This window comes from Sinocyclocheilus rhinocerous, unplaced genomic scaffold, assembly GCF_001515625.1.
Source record: "Sinocyclocheilus rhinocerous isolate Xijiao unplaced genomic scaffold, SAMN03320098_v1.1 scaffold1364, whole genome shotgun sequence".
Taxonomy (NCBI): domain Eukaryota; kingdom Metazoa; phylum Chordata; class Actinopteri; order Cypriniformes; family Cyprinidae; genus Sinocyclocheilus; species Sinocyclocheilus rhinocerous.
In genome coordinates this window covers 1,214,470-1,229,759 of record NW_015627534.1, presented here as the reverse complement: position 1 = coordinate 1,229,759, position 15,290 = coordinate 1,214,470, and the positions used below count along the sequence as shown (strand labels likewise).

General features: G+C 31.1%; 1 pseudogene; it reads right to left on the bottom strand.

The window, feature by feature from the left end:
* Positions 1-318: 318 nt before the first annotated feature.
* The window catches only part of LOC107728302 (thyroid peroxidase-like), a 31,743-nt pseudogene continuing 16,771 nt past the window's right edge, over positions 319-15,290 (bottom strand).

The following is a 15,290-nucleotide window of genomic DNA, read 5'->3' as shown; positions in this document are numbered from 1 at the left end:
CAATTCTGTTTATATCTTGCAATTCTGCTTTTATATATCTTGCAATTCTGTTTATATCTCACAATTCTGTTTATATCTTGCAATTCTGCTTTTATATATCTTGCAATTCTGTTTATGTCATGCAATCCTGAGTTATTTTTCCTCAGAACTCTGAGGAAAAAAGTCAAGCTTCCATGAAATCCTTTAATTCCTTTAAATAAAAAGACCATTACAACTGGGGTCTTCTAAATAAGAACTGAATAAGTGGTCCTCCCCAGTGTTCAAGACATGGTTAAGGCCTTCTCAGGTGTACTAAAGTAACCCGTCCCGTGGAGACCGTCAGCCTGATCCTGTTGGTGAATGTGGGACTCGTGTGCCGTCGATGCTCTGAGGACCAGCATCGTGTGACATCCATTTACACACTCCATCTCCTCCAGAGGACATTATCTGAACCCACAGCAGCTCCAGCTTCAGGATTGAAGAAGCACCATAGACAGCTTGAGAACGGGTCGGGAGGCCAAACTAATGCAAACCTGCGCGCTTTCTATCTCTGGCACGCTGTGGAAACTCGCGCTCGTACCGTGGGATTCGCCTAACATTCATGAGAAAGATTCATTTCCCTGCACGCAACAGGTGCGACTGCTAACGTTAATTGTTTTGGCAGCGTCGCAGCCTCATAATGGATCAGTATTTGTGATTGGGCCGGATTCCAGCGCTGGGAGAATTACAGGCTCCCAGGAGCCACCAGCACATGGAGAATGATTGTTAATACGCTGCACGAGTGATGTCTGTGTGAACAAACCCCAATTACTGAACCAGAACAAACATCCGCCGCAGTGCTGCCGTCACAGAGACGTTCTGCTGGTCTATAGGTGCTTTTTACTGTAGAAAACAATCCTGGTCTCAAGATATGGCTCGGTATATTATGTATTATATCGGCCACTAACTCTCTAGATATCAAGATATATGTATAAAATAAAATAAAAAACACTTATTGGATCTACACTACCGTTCTGAAGTTTGGGGTATGTAAAATTTTTCACATTTTTTGAAAAAGGTCTCTTCTGCTCACTAAGGCTGCATTTATTTGACCAAAAATACTACAAAAACTGAAAAACTGTGAAATATTTTTTTTGTATTTAAAAAAAAAAAAAGCTGTTTGCTATGTGAATAGATGTTAAAATTTAATTTATTCCCGTGATCAAAGTAGAAGTTGTTTTTTTTCCAGCATTTATTTGAAGTAGAAATCTTTTGAAATATTATAAATCCTGTCACTACTGTCACTTTTTATCAATTTAATTTGAATAAATGTATTCATATATATACAGTATGCAAACCATACATCAATGGAAATCTTATTTATTCAGCTTTCAGATGATGTATAAATCTCAATTTAAAAAAATTTTATTTCAAAATTAAATTAAATTTAATCTCTCCCCAAACTTTTGAACAGTATTTTGTATTTTAAAGTAGATATGAAGAATAGTCCATGATTAGAACATAACATATATAAAGCAAAACATCAAACAACGAATCCATCACTACTAATTAGGGCCTGTGGTAGTGTATTATATTTGGTATATTGAGATCTGTACAGCGTCCTCTAGTTCCTGCACATTGTTCAGCAGCTCTTTATTCTCTAACCAAAAAAAAAAAACGTGTGTGTGTATATATATATTTGGATATTGAAATTCTTGGATTGAAATATTTGGAATATTTTAAATGCTTTAAAATATATTTATTTTAAATATAATAAAAAAAAAACATATATATGTACAACAAATATATTGGTACAAAATATATTTACGTAAATATGTTTTGGAACATATTTTAGCTCATTTTTTGGCCTTTTTTTCATTGTATTAATTGTTTGCTGTATGGGTTAGCAAAACAGCAGATTTCTCATTAAGATTCAAGCAGTGATTTGTGTCCGTGTGTGTTTGAGGAGTTTGGATGACGCAAGCACTATAACCATAGAAACAGAAGATTTTACACCATCAATTTGCCACACTGGGGATAAAATCGCTTCTCGGCGTCTCACCTGGGACCGGATGAGGTTTGAGCGCCGCAGTTTAAACACAATCCATTTCACTCATTCACTTACTGAGTCAATTTGCATGTGTTTTTCCCTCACTGTGTGACTGTGTAATTCCTCACATTAGAGCCTCTTTGCTATTCATGAATTTCCACAGCAGAGTTTAGCTGCGTTTAGAAGGCGAGCACACATGCTTTACATGCTTTGCTTCCTTTAAAAATGCAAAACTATTTCTAATTGCTAGATAATTATTATGCATGCCATGTTTGTGAGTTAACATGAACTGAGAGGCTACATCGAATATATGTAGTTTTAAAAATTCATGTTACACCTCAGGACTATGTAAAGCAAACATGTAAAGGAAAAGAAAGTGCATTGAAAGGATGAAGAATAACAAGTTACATGACCTAAAATATACACTTTTCTTTGCAAATACACTACTGTTCAAAAGATTTTTCTTCTTAGGAAATGAGTACTTTTATTCAGCAAGGATGCATTAAATTGATCAAAAGTGACAGGAAAGACATTTAGAATGTTACAAAAGATTTCTATTTTCAAATAAATGCTGTTCTTTTGAACTTTCTTTTGAAATGTTTCTTGAGCATCAAATCAGCATATTCGAATGATTTCTGAAGACTGGAGGAATGATGCTGAAAATTCAGCTTTGATCACAGGAATAAATTACATTTCAACAGATATTCACATAGAAAACAGCTATTTTAAATTGCAATAATATTTCCCTTTTTTTCTGTTTTTACTGTATTTTTACTCAAATAAATGCAGCCTTGGCGAACAGACAAAACAAAAATGTGTTAAAACCCATTTCTAATGCACAAACACAAGCATCATGTCATATATGTACCATCATCAGGTGGCTCCCTCCAAGCCTCCAGGTCCATTGATGGGACATTCCCGCAGAAGAGAAGGATGCCCGTCTGAACGGATCGAGGGGAACCTCCGTCACGCCGCTGTTGTCACAGATCACACGAGACAGAGAGTGGGTTTGTAGTTCCTGTCTTTGTTTTGGGGAAAACACACTGGGATGTTCCCACCAGAATCTGAAACACACACCAGAAATATCAACAGTTTGACTGATGTGATGTCTTATTCTTATCATTTTGACATAAACTCAGGCAAAAAGATCTCAATAGAAGTAAAATACAACTGCGCTGCAAAAATAACATTCTTATTCAGTTTTTTTTGCCTTGTTTTCAAGTGTAAATATCTGAACATTCAAAGTAAAATTATAAAATATTAAGATTTATTTTCTGAAATTTTTTTGAAATTGATTCATGAATCTTTTTGACTGATTCACTCTAAAGAATCAGTTCACGAGAGTCGCACTACAACTGCAACTCTTATGAACTGGTTCTTTTGAAGCAGTCAGTTAAAAAGACTTCTAGTAATTTTAATTCATCTTAATGTTGAATATTTTTTAATTAAAGAACCATTTATGATAACAAACTCTGATCCGAATGAGCCTTAAGCAAACCAATTACTCATTAGTCTAAATTTGATTCATGAGTTTTTTTTGTTTAGTTTTTTTACTTTTTGGCCAATTCACTCAAAAGAATCAGTTCATGAGAGTCACACTAATTGTACTACAACTGCAACTCTTATGAACTGGTTCTTTTGAGGCAATCAGTCAAAAGGACTTAATTATCGTAATTGTACTAAACAAAAATACTTTTTTTGTAACTTAATGTTTAATATTTTTGATTAAATAAACATTTATGATAGAACTCTGATCTGAATGAAGCTTAAGCAAACCAGTAACTCGTGAGTTCGAAATTGATCACGAGTCTTTTTCGACCGATTCGCTCAAAAGAATCAGTTCATGAGAGTCGCACTAAGTGTACTACATATACAACTCTTACAAACTGGTTCTTTTGAGAAAATCAGTCAAAAAGACTTAAAGTAATTTTACCAAACAAACAAAAAATGTAACAATATTTTTTATTAAAGAACCATTTCTGATAACAAAACTCTGATCCGAATGAGCCCTATAAGCCAATCAATAACTCTTTTGTTTGAAATTGACTTGTGAGCCTTTTTGACCGATTCACTCAAAAGATCCAGTTCACGAGAGTCACAAAAACTAGACTTCAAATCGATGTCATTTTGCATCTCAAGAAAGTGGATCTTGAATTAGAATGTTCAGACATTTGCACTGGAACACAAGACAAAATACTGAGAAAGAAAGTCATTTTCTGCAGTGTACAGATCAGGAAGAACGTGCCATTTTTAGCCGAAGCTAAACCTTGTTTTCCAGGTGTAACTGTGTGATGTGTGCAGGACTGTGTGACTGTATCTGAGCAGCGTTTCTGCTGTCACCTGTCCCCTTCTCTTAGCATCTTCATCTGTTTCCCGATCAAACCCACAGAAAGCCCTCCAGTCATTGTAACCTGGAACAGACCAGTCAGCCAGAGTCAGGTTTTAAGATCACCTGTTTATTAAATACCAACTTATAGAATGAACATGAAGAATTAAACTCTGGTTCTGATTTAAATTCTCAAAAAATTGCATGAATCATTATTCCAGTTCATAAGAGTTGCAGTTGTGGTTCGATTAGTGTGACTCTCATGAACTGATTCTTTAGAGTGAATCAGTGAGACTCACGAATCAGTTTCAAACTAATTGTTATTGGTTTGCTTAAAGCTCATGTGTTATCATAACTTGTTCTTTAATTAAAAATATTAAATAATAAGATAAGTTACAAACTGTCTCCTTCTTTAGTAAAATTAATATACCTTTTTTTTTTTTTTTTTTTGGACTTATCTCCTCAAAAGGCTCAGGTCCATTAAATAATATTAACAGATGCAACTTTTGATTTTAGTAATATAAGTATAAGTAAATGTCGACATTGACATTAATGTGGAAATGTTATTTATTGTTAGCTTATGCTAACTAATGTAGTTAACTACTGTTAACAAATAGAACCTTATTGTAAAGTGTTACCAATTAATTTATAATAATTATAATATAACAAAAATAATGCTTTCTTCATATTTTATATTTTTCATTAAAGAATCAATTATGATTACAAAACTCTGGTCTGAATGAGCCTTAAGCAAACCAAAAACTCATTAGTTTGAATTTGACTTACGAGTCTTTTTGACTGATTCGCTCAAAAGAATCAGTCACTTGAATGAATCAGTTCATTAGAGTTGCACTAACTAGATTTCAACTGCAACACTTATGAACTGGTTTATTTGGGAAAAACATTCAAAAAGACTTAATTATTGTAATTGTACTTAACAAAAAGAATACTTTTGTTCTTTTGAGAAAATCAGTGCAGTGTTACTGATTATGTTAATTTTTATTTCAGTTTTAGTTATTTTAGTACATTGAAATGTAGTACAATTTTTTTTTTTTTTTTTTAGGAAATCAGACCAGTGTTATATTAGTATCATTGAAATATCATTACAATTATTATTAATATTTTTACTCAGTTTTTATTTTTTATATTTTCTGTTTTCTTTTTAATTTAAATAACATATCATTGGAAAGGTCTGAGTCTCAGGATTCCATATTTGGTATTTTGTGATAGGCGTAATATTGACAGAGAAATATAGACATCTGTGACAGAAAAATGTATAAAAAAAATTCAATGGAGTTTTGTGCATTTTCTTTACAGTAAATTTAAACTTCTATAACTTTTTGATATTTTAATTTGAAATAATTCCACTTCACTGCAATAATCTGCTGACTATCTTCTTTAAAAAGAGACCAACCTTTCCTCCGTATTCCAAAGTGTTCATGAATTATTACAATTTAAGTTTGGATAGTGCACTTTAAAGCCTGTTTTAAAAAATGGGGGGTGACAGTTATTAAAGCACCATGAATATATGGCTGTCATCGCTTTGACCTAAAATAATTACTTGAAGCTCTCCTGAATTTTTAGAGTTTTTGTTTTTCAGTAATTTATATATTTATAATATAATATTTATTCTCTATATCCATTTTACCTAAAATATTTCAATCATTTAACAATGCATTTGCAATGCATGCAATGTTGGTTAATGATGACATGAAATGCCGGTAAATTTATATATACATACATTATTTATAACTACTATATATAAATACTATTTCAGTCTTTCCACTTCAAAATTCAAATTTCACATTTAATTCAATGTGTTACTGTATTTGCTGTTTCTCTGTTATTTAATTATTTGTGAAATTTACTAGCAGTCTCTGAGTGAAAATTATTTCTAGACCCATTTTTTTCAGTGGCATATTATTATCAGAACCAGCTTTAAAGCATCTCTGCACAAATTGTCAGACTAGAAAGCACTTTAAAATCATGCAATATTCAGGATTTGTTTCTTAGGTTTGTACCACCATCATGAATATTCAATATATTCCCTATAACACTCCATATGACTTGTGCATTATGATTTGACATCAGTGAGGATGAATGGCATTTATTTTTAGGTGAGCTATTTTTATAAATGAGTATTTTGATGATTTGGCTGATATTGTTCGGCCTTCACACTTACATTTCATGAATTAATAATAATGCTTTTAGGTTTAACAGAATCTGAGCAGACAATATACAGTAACTTCTTTTTCTCTTTCACAGATTCCCAAGGATGATAAACTGTCCGGCAATAAAAGCTGTCTTCCGTTCTTCCCCCGCCTGCATTAACGTTCAGACAGATGTGCGTCCCGCTGGACAGCGACAGCAGATGAATTCAGTCACGTCCTTCATCGACGCGTCGACCGTCTACGGCCCTGCGGCAGATCTGGAGAAAACCCTGCGTAACCTGTCCAGCGCTGAAGGTCTGCTGGCTGTGAACAGTGAATACAGCGATGACGGCCAGCTGTATTTCGCGTCCATGCAGCCGTCAACGTGTCTCCAGGAGCCCGGCACGATTTATGAAATGTGATATCATATATTACAATGTATATTTTTTATATTAATTTATTATACTTGTTAAATAAATATCGAATTTGTTATACAAAATTGAATTTATTATATAACATTATATATAATAATTCAAATAAATGCTGTTCTTTTGAACTTTCTATTCATCAGTAAAAACAAATAGATGTGCAGTATATATACTGTTGTATTATCATAGATTTTGGACATGTACAATAGCCTTGTTGTTGTTTTGATATGATATCATATACTATGTGTTTTTGTGAATATGGTAAATGCACAACGGTAATAGAAAAGGAAAAAAAATTATTGTTATTCATTTGCAATAAATAAATAAATGAAAAAAAAAAGTATATATATATAAACTAAAAAATAAATAAAATTTATATGAATTCATAATTAAATTCAAATATTAATGTATTTTTGGACTGTCATGTAAATAGCATGGTATACTAGCATCCTTCAGTACAGTGCAATATACACTACTGATCAAAAGTTACTCAAGAAATTAATATAATAATTATTATAATATATGTATTATATTAATTTATTATAGTTATTTTATAAATATTATTTATTATATTATAAACATATTTTATAAATTATTTTCATGTAAATATGCAAATATAATTAATACTTTTATTCCGCATTTTATTCAATATTTATAATGTTACAAAAGATTTATTTAAATAAATGCTGTTCTTTTGAACTTTCTGTTCACAAAGAATCCTGAAAAATAAAATGTATCACCGTTTCCAGAAAAATATTGTTCAGCACAACTGTTTTCAACTTTGATAATAATCAGAGATGTTTCTTGAGCAGCAAATCAGCATATTAGAATGATTTCTGAAGATCATGTGACACTGAAGACTGGAGTAATGATGCTGAAAATTCAACTTTGATCACAGAAATAAATTACAGTTTAACAGATATTCACATAGAAAACAGTGATTTTAAAATTGAAATAATATTTTACAATTTTGCTGTTTTTACTGTATTTGTGATCAAATAAATGCAGCTTTGGCGAGAATAAGAGACCTTTCAAAAACATAAAAAATGTTTCAGACTGTAAACCATAGTATAAATAAATACAAATAAAAAAATCATAGTTTGTCTTTTTGGTTGGAGTTTACAGGAAAAAAAAAATCTCAAATCCTATTATCAAAACATATGAAACGTAGTAACTTTAATTTTTTTTAACAAAAATAATTTCTTTGGCAATGAAACTTTGCCTTCACGGGAAAATGTATGCAAAGCATATTCCATAAATGACTTCTGCCTGACAAACGTGACCTCTGATGAGCAGTTACTGATTCTGAACGTCTGCAGTCGAGGGTCTCATTGTCTCTGCTGACCAAAAAATCACAAGAGCAGAAGCAAAAGCCCATCAGTTCTGTCACATACAGTACTGTCAGATCTGACCGTGTGTTTTCACCTGTGCGCAACGCTGACAGAGCCAGTGTACTGATCTACTGTTTAACTGGCTTCTTCTTCTGACACAGCATTTTTAACATTATCTCCTCCTACAGTTTTGAAGCTAACAGACCGGTCTGACTCTGTATGCTGTTTCTCTTCGAACCGATCACATGTACGGTTTTCATTAAATGTAAGATCAGAATTACAAAAAAATCCCATTGACTTTTAATTGAGGGAGTCAAAACTTTTGTACTATTACATGAGTATTGTCTGTCACTAGCAAAGCTTAAAGGGGTCATCGGATGCAAAATTCACTTTTCAAGTTGTTTGAACATAAATGTATGTTGGAAGTGTGTGTACACATCCATCCTATAATTATAAAAATCCATCCAGTGTTTTTTTTTTAAATCCCCATTTTAAAATCCCCTTTCTCAAACCAGGCTGTTCTGAGATTCCTGTCAGAATGACGTAGTTCTGTACAGGCCCCTCCCACGATAGTTGATTGACACAGAGCTCATTAACATTTAAAGCAACATGGACTATAATGGCTTGATAAAAACAGAGCTGATTTTGACAGGTTTAAAAAGGTGTTTTTTACACTAACATTGAGAAATTTTAACCAAAGTATGTTATAGACTTTTAATTAAGACCCTAAAGAATCATATCAACTTGTGCAAAATGAGCATCCGATGACCCCTTTAACGACCATCATAGGACAACACGCTAAAGCATCTTAGAAACATGCTATTGATGTACTAAATTATGTTAGTAATGTGTTAAATCATGCTAGAACGTACTAAATCATGTTAACAACATGCTAAAACATGTTAGCAATGTGTAAATCATGCCAGCAACATGTTAGAAACATGCTAAATCATACTAGCAACATGTTAAATCATGCCAGCAATGTGTTACATCATGCTATTAACATGATAGCAACATGCTAAAACATCGTGTTAGAAACATGCTAGCAGTGTGCTAAATCATTTTATGACTGAGTAAATCATATTTAAAAAAGCCAAGTTATTCATCAAATGTTACTCATCTAGTTATAGTGCTGTTTATTCCTGCATTATCTGTGTGTGCATCACAGTTTTTGATGCATCACAGACTCTTTTGGGTCAGAAATAGTATTTTAACAACCAAAAAACTGCATCTTTAAACATGCAATACATGTGTTTAACTGTGCTTGAGGCAGCAAGCGTTCAGGCTGCACAGAATGAAGCTCAGCAGATTGATAATGTCCTTTATAAAGCGGATCGTCCGTCTCATAGTCTCAGTGGTCAGATCTGAGCGTGTTTATTGTTTATATACCCGGTTAGTGATAGACTAGTTAAAACAGTTAGTCCCTCGGCGGCGCTGCTCACACTGAACTTTTCTCTTTTCTGAAAGCGTCCAATTAAAGCTTATCTGCAGTTTCAGAAACACTGTGCTTCAGGCGTTTGTGCTGCAGTGTGTGGCAGAAGTTTGTCTGACGGCTGGTTAAACCACAGATCCATGCAGGAGGAACCGCTGCAGTTTTTACCCACGTCTATTTCAGTGTTACTGAGATATAGTTTTTATTCATGTTTTGAATTTGTTTTTATTTTTACTAAACATTTCCTTTTTTAATTTTACAGTTTTAGTCGTTTTGTTGTGTTTTTTTATTTTAGTTATAGTTATTTTAGTACGTCACGTTAAACTAAATGAGAAATGTTGTCTTAGCAACTATTTTCTTTAAATAATGTTAAATTTTTTTTTCATAAAATAAGAATGAAGATTTTTATTCTTAAGTCTTTATATAGTTTGTCATTCCTTTTTATTTCAGTTTTATTTTCGTTAAAACTTATATTAATAAAAACTTTCATCACTTACAGTCTTTTTTTCACATTTTTTTAAAAATTTTATTTAAAACATTTTTATTCTTCTGTTTTAATGGGATTTGTTTTAGTTTTTATTTCATTTTTAGTTATTTTAGTACATCAGGTTAACTAAATGAAAATAAGAGATATTGCCTTGGCAACTAATTTCATATTTTATTTTTGTTAAAGTATATTTTCTATCAATAAAAACTTTCATGATCAGTTGTTTTTACAAAATAAGAAAGATTTTTATTATTGCGTTTTTATATTGTTCTATCGACTAAAAAGTAAAACATTTTATTATTATGATTTTTTTTTTTACAGTATAACTGAAATAAGTTGAAGGACTAAAATTTTTTCTTTTTGTTCAGATTTTTAAAAAATTCTTTCTTTCCTTAAATTTCATCACCAAATTATCTAAGTCATGTTATGTTGTGATGCAATAACATAAATAAAACATACTTTAAAAGGATATTTGTTAATAAAAAATAAAGCTGACATTAAATAAAATAGAAATATTAAATGAAAAACATAAACACTTTAAGAAAAAATTTAAATTTTGGCTTGCAAAAGAACTAAAATAAGTTAAAACTTAACCACTAAAATTGCTAAAGATAAAACTGAAATTAAAATAAATTAAAATTATTTACATGTTTATTTATTATTATTTTTTTATTTTTTATTATTATTATTTATGTTTTTAAAAGCATAAATGCTACAAATGCACATATTTTATAAGAAAGTGTGACGTGCTCGAGTAAAATAGGCACTGTTTTTGGAATCAGCACCCAAAAATTAGTAAGAAACTTGGATTTCATTCAGCAAATATGACGCAGGACGGTATTTGAATGAGTTTTTGAATGCACTTAAATGATGAACCTGATGAATGTGGCGGCATCACTGCGTTCAGTCCAGCAGAATCAGATCCTTTCTGTGTCAAACAGACAGAAAAGCAGATGCGCCGCACTGGGCAGAGAAGAGATTGAGGGATTAAAGGCCTCGAGGCGTGGAAGTAAAGCCCTGGTCCTCTCCGAATCAAAGACACATTTGATGGCTCGCACAGGCGTCTCTGAGGCTGAATGCTGTGAATTAAAGGGACTCTGAAGCAGTACAGAAGCCGTGGAAATAGCACACATCAAACGGAGCGCAGTGTTTTAACAACGTCCCGCAGGGGCCGACTTCACACAGTTTCCAGTGCTGCTGTTTTACGGACAGCGGGTTTGATTGATACGTCCCCTCCGTCAGTCAGACACACTTCTGAAACATCTCGACGTGAAACGCTGGACTATTTTCATAAACAGCAATAAGACGGGATGAATTCTTGAGGCGTATCACAGCGAGAAAGAGCTGTACAATCTCTTCTTATCTGCAGGCACAGGACGTCCCAAACCACCGTCTCACAGAATCTACAGTTTTGTGTGAGATACTGCAATTAAAATAAATAAATAAAAATAAAACTTTCCAAAAAAACATGTTCGATACTTGCAATAAAGCTGAAAATAAAAACATAAAAAAGTCTAAATGTTGGCTTGGCAACTAACTGAAATAAGTTTAAGTACTAAAATTATTAAAACTAAAACAGAAATAAAAATAAATGAAAACTTTTTTGTTGTTGTTATTGTATTCTTTCTTTCCTCAATCTGTAAAATTCATCACAAAATAACATAGTATTTAAGTCATATTTATGTTATGATGCAAGAAAATAAATTAAATTAAATAAAACATAGCTAGAAATGTGTATTTGTTCATTGAAATAAAGCTGACAAATAAAATAAATATTAAATTAAATATTAAATAAAAAATAAAAAATAAAAACGTTGACTTAGCAACTAACTGAAATACGTTAAAGCTGAAGTACTAAAATTACTAAAACATAAACTGAAATTAAAATAAATTATTTTTGTTATTGTTGTTGTTTATTTAGTTTTTTTTCTCTTTCCTTTACCTGTATAAAATTAATAAATTAATAAATAAATAAAAATAAAACTTTCCTAAAAAAAAAAAAAAAAACATGTTCGATACTTGCAATAAAGCTGAAAATATAAACATAAGAAAAGTCTAAATGTTGGCTTGGCAACTAACTGAAATAAGTTTAAGTACTAAAATTATTAAAACTAAAACTGAAATAAAAAATAAATCAAAACTTTTGTGTGGTTATTGTATTCTTTCTTTCCTCAATCGGTGTAAAATTCATCACAAAATAATGTAGTATTTAAAGTCATATTTATGTTATGATGCAATAAAATAAATGAAATTAAATTAAATTAAATAAAACATAGCTAGAAATGTGTATTTGTTCATTGAAATAAAGCTGACAAATAAAATAAATATTAAAAAGAAAAAACTTTTTAAAAAGTTGACTTGGCAACTAACTGAAATACGTTAAAGCTGAAGTACTAAAATTACTAAAACATAAACTGAAATGAAAATAAACTCAAGGTTGTTGTTGTTTATTTAGTTTGTTTCTCTTTCCTTTACTTGTATAAAATTAATTACTAAATAAGGTCATATATAAGTCATGTTATTATTGTTAGGATGCAATAAAAAAATTGTTTTTGTTAACTGAAATGAAATAAAGATGACATGAAATATAAATATTAAATGAAAAACTGAAATAAGTTTAGGCCGGAGTAGTACAGTTACTAAAACTAAAACTGAAATAATTTTAGCTTTTTTACATTTTCTTAACCTGTGTAAAATTCATCACTAAATAAAATTATATATATAAATTATGTCATGATTCAATAAAATAAATTAATTGTTAAAAAAGTTATTTGGAATAAAAATGACATAAAATATAGATATTAATTGAAAAACAGAAATAAGTTTAAGATTAAGTACTAAAATGACTAAAGCTAAAACTGAAATAAAAATAAATTAATGCTTTTTTAAAAATGGCTTTTTATTAATTCTTTCCTTAACCTGTGTCAAATGAATCAACCCGTCCATCTCATATGCTGGACTATTTTCATAAACGGCGATAAGACGGGATGAATGTTTGAGGTGTATCACAGCGAGAAAGAGTTGTACGATCTCATCTTATCTCCAGGCACAGGACGTCCCAAACCACCGTCTCACACAGAATCTACAGAATCCCAGATAGACAAGTGTCGTTGACATTAGTGAGCAGATGAAGTGTGCTTTTCTCAGAGTTGCATCTAGAGATTTCAGAATCACACTGTCATTATGCAGTGCTCTGGAGTTTGCGCTCTGGGGCAGATAGAAGTGTGTTCAGATTTAACATTTTGTCTTGCAGATGTCTCTTTGATGCAGTGATGTAAAGATGCTCATTTGTTCATGCAAAAACTAGTGAGCTGCCTGCTGTATCTAGACGGCATCTTTCAGCATCACAGCACACCTCTTAGGCAGCATGCAAAAAAGATGATCCCAGAAAGCATTGCAACCATTGAAAAAGCAATCATCCACAATGCAGTGTTGTTATTAACTAAAACTAACATTAAAAATCTTTTTTATCCCTTTCCCCATTTTTTTAATTATTTCTTTCCTTAACCTGTGTAAAATCAATCACCAAATAAGATTATATGTACAGTAAGTCATGTTATGTTGTGTTGTGATGCAATAAAACATAACTATAATAAAATACCTAAAAATAGATAATTTTACTTGAATGACATAAAATATAAATATTAAATGATGGCTTGGCAGCTTACTGAAGTTTAAGTACTAAAATAAAACTGAAATAAATTACAAGTTTTTTTTTTTCATTCTTTCTTGTGTAAAATTCATCAACAAATAATGTTACATGTATGTTATATGATGGAAAAAAAATATATGAAGAAAATAAACATACCTAAAAAAAATTGTTAGAAATAACAATGACAAAATTAAATATAAATATTAAAAATAAAAACATGCCTAAATTAAAGGGTGTTTTCTTTTGCTTTTTTTATCTTTTTATTCTCGTTGCTTAGCCTGTGTAAAATTCATCACCAAATATGTCATGTTATGTTATGATGCAATAAAATAAATAAAACATACTTAAAAATAGTTTTTGTTCATCGAAACAGAAATGACATAAAATCAAATATAAATATTAAATGAAATGCCAACTAAATGAAATAAGCATGTTAAATTACTTAGTTAAAAACTAAAACTGATCAACTGAAATCTGCTAAATAGAAAAACGTAAAAAAACAAAAACTAATAAAATTACTAAAACTACAATTTAAATATAAAAATAAAAGCTAATATTGAAATGTTATTAAATATTATAATAGAAATAAATGAAAACAGGAACATAAAAGCTAATTCAAAATATGAATATTAAAAATATTATATACTATACTATGTAAATACTATAGTAGTATATAAATAATGCTAAAATAACACTGCCAAAATGTCTGAAAAAGCAAGAGCAATGTTGATCATAAATACACATTCATGTTATTCACAATAAAAAAATAAAAATAAAACATAGTTCAGTCTGATTAAAATATTTTAGCCAATATTTGTGTTTTTTGTGTTTGTGTATTTTAGCCAACAATGTGCTCTGTATTTATGTATGTTTCTTTAGAGTATTGTGTCATACCGGAGTATGTCTTGCAAGAAAATATGATTTTAGTCTTTCTACTTCAAAATGTCATGTTTAATTCACTGTGTTACTTATTACTAGTAATGTCTGAGTGAATATTGTTTATTTTCACACGACTACAAGGCAGCTCACCAGGTTTTGTAAAGGAGATACTGATTCGCTCTTTATATTATTGTTCTTGCAGATCATAACCATGAGGGACTACATTCCTAAGATCATGGGACGGGAAGCGTTTGACGAGTATCTCGGGCCGTACGCGGGTTATGACGACTCTGTGAACCCGTCTGTGTCAAACGTGTTCGCCACGACTCAACGAGAGCTTCCAGGAACACCAGCGCTTCTCCTCTCTGAGCCTCCAGCAGACCTTCTTCAGCCCCTGGAGACTTAACATCAAACCAGACACCATCACAGATTCATGCCAATCTATTTCAGCCAGACCTTTGATTATCACTCTATAGTATGATCCACTCTCCAGTTTATCCGCATCAAGAACTGGCCATTTACACTGCAAAATATCCTACTCTTCATTTTTTTTCTAACTTTAGAAAAAAGTATAAAAGTATTATATATACATATTAA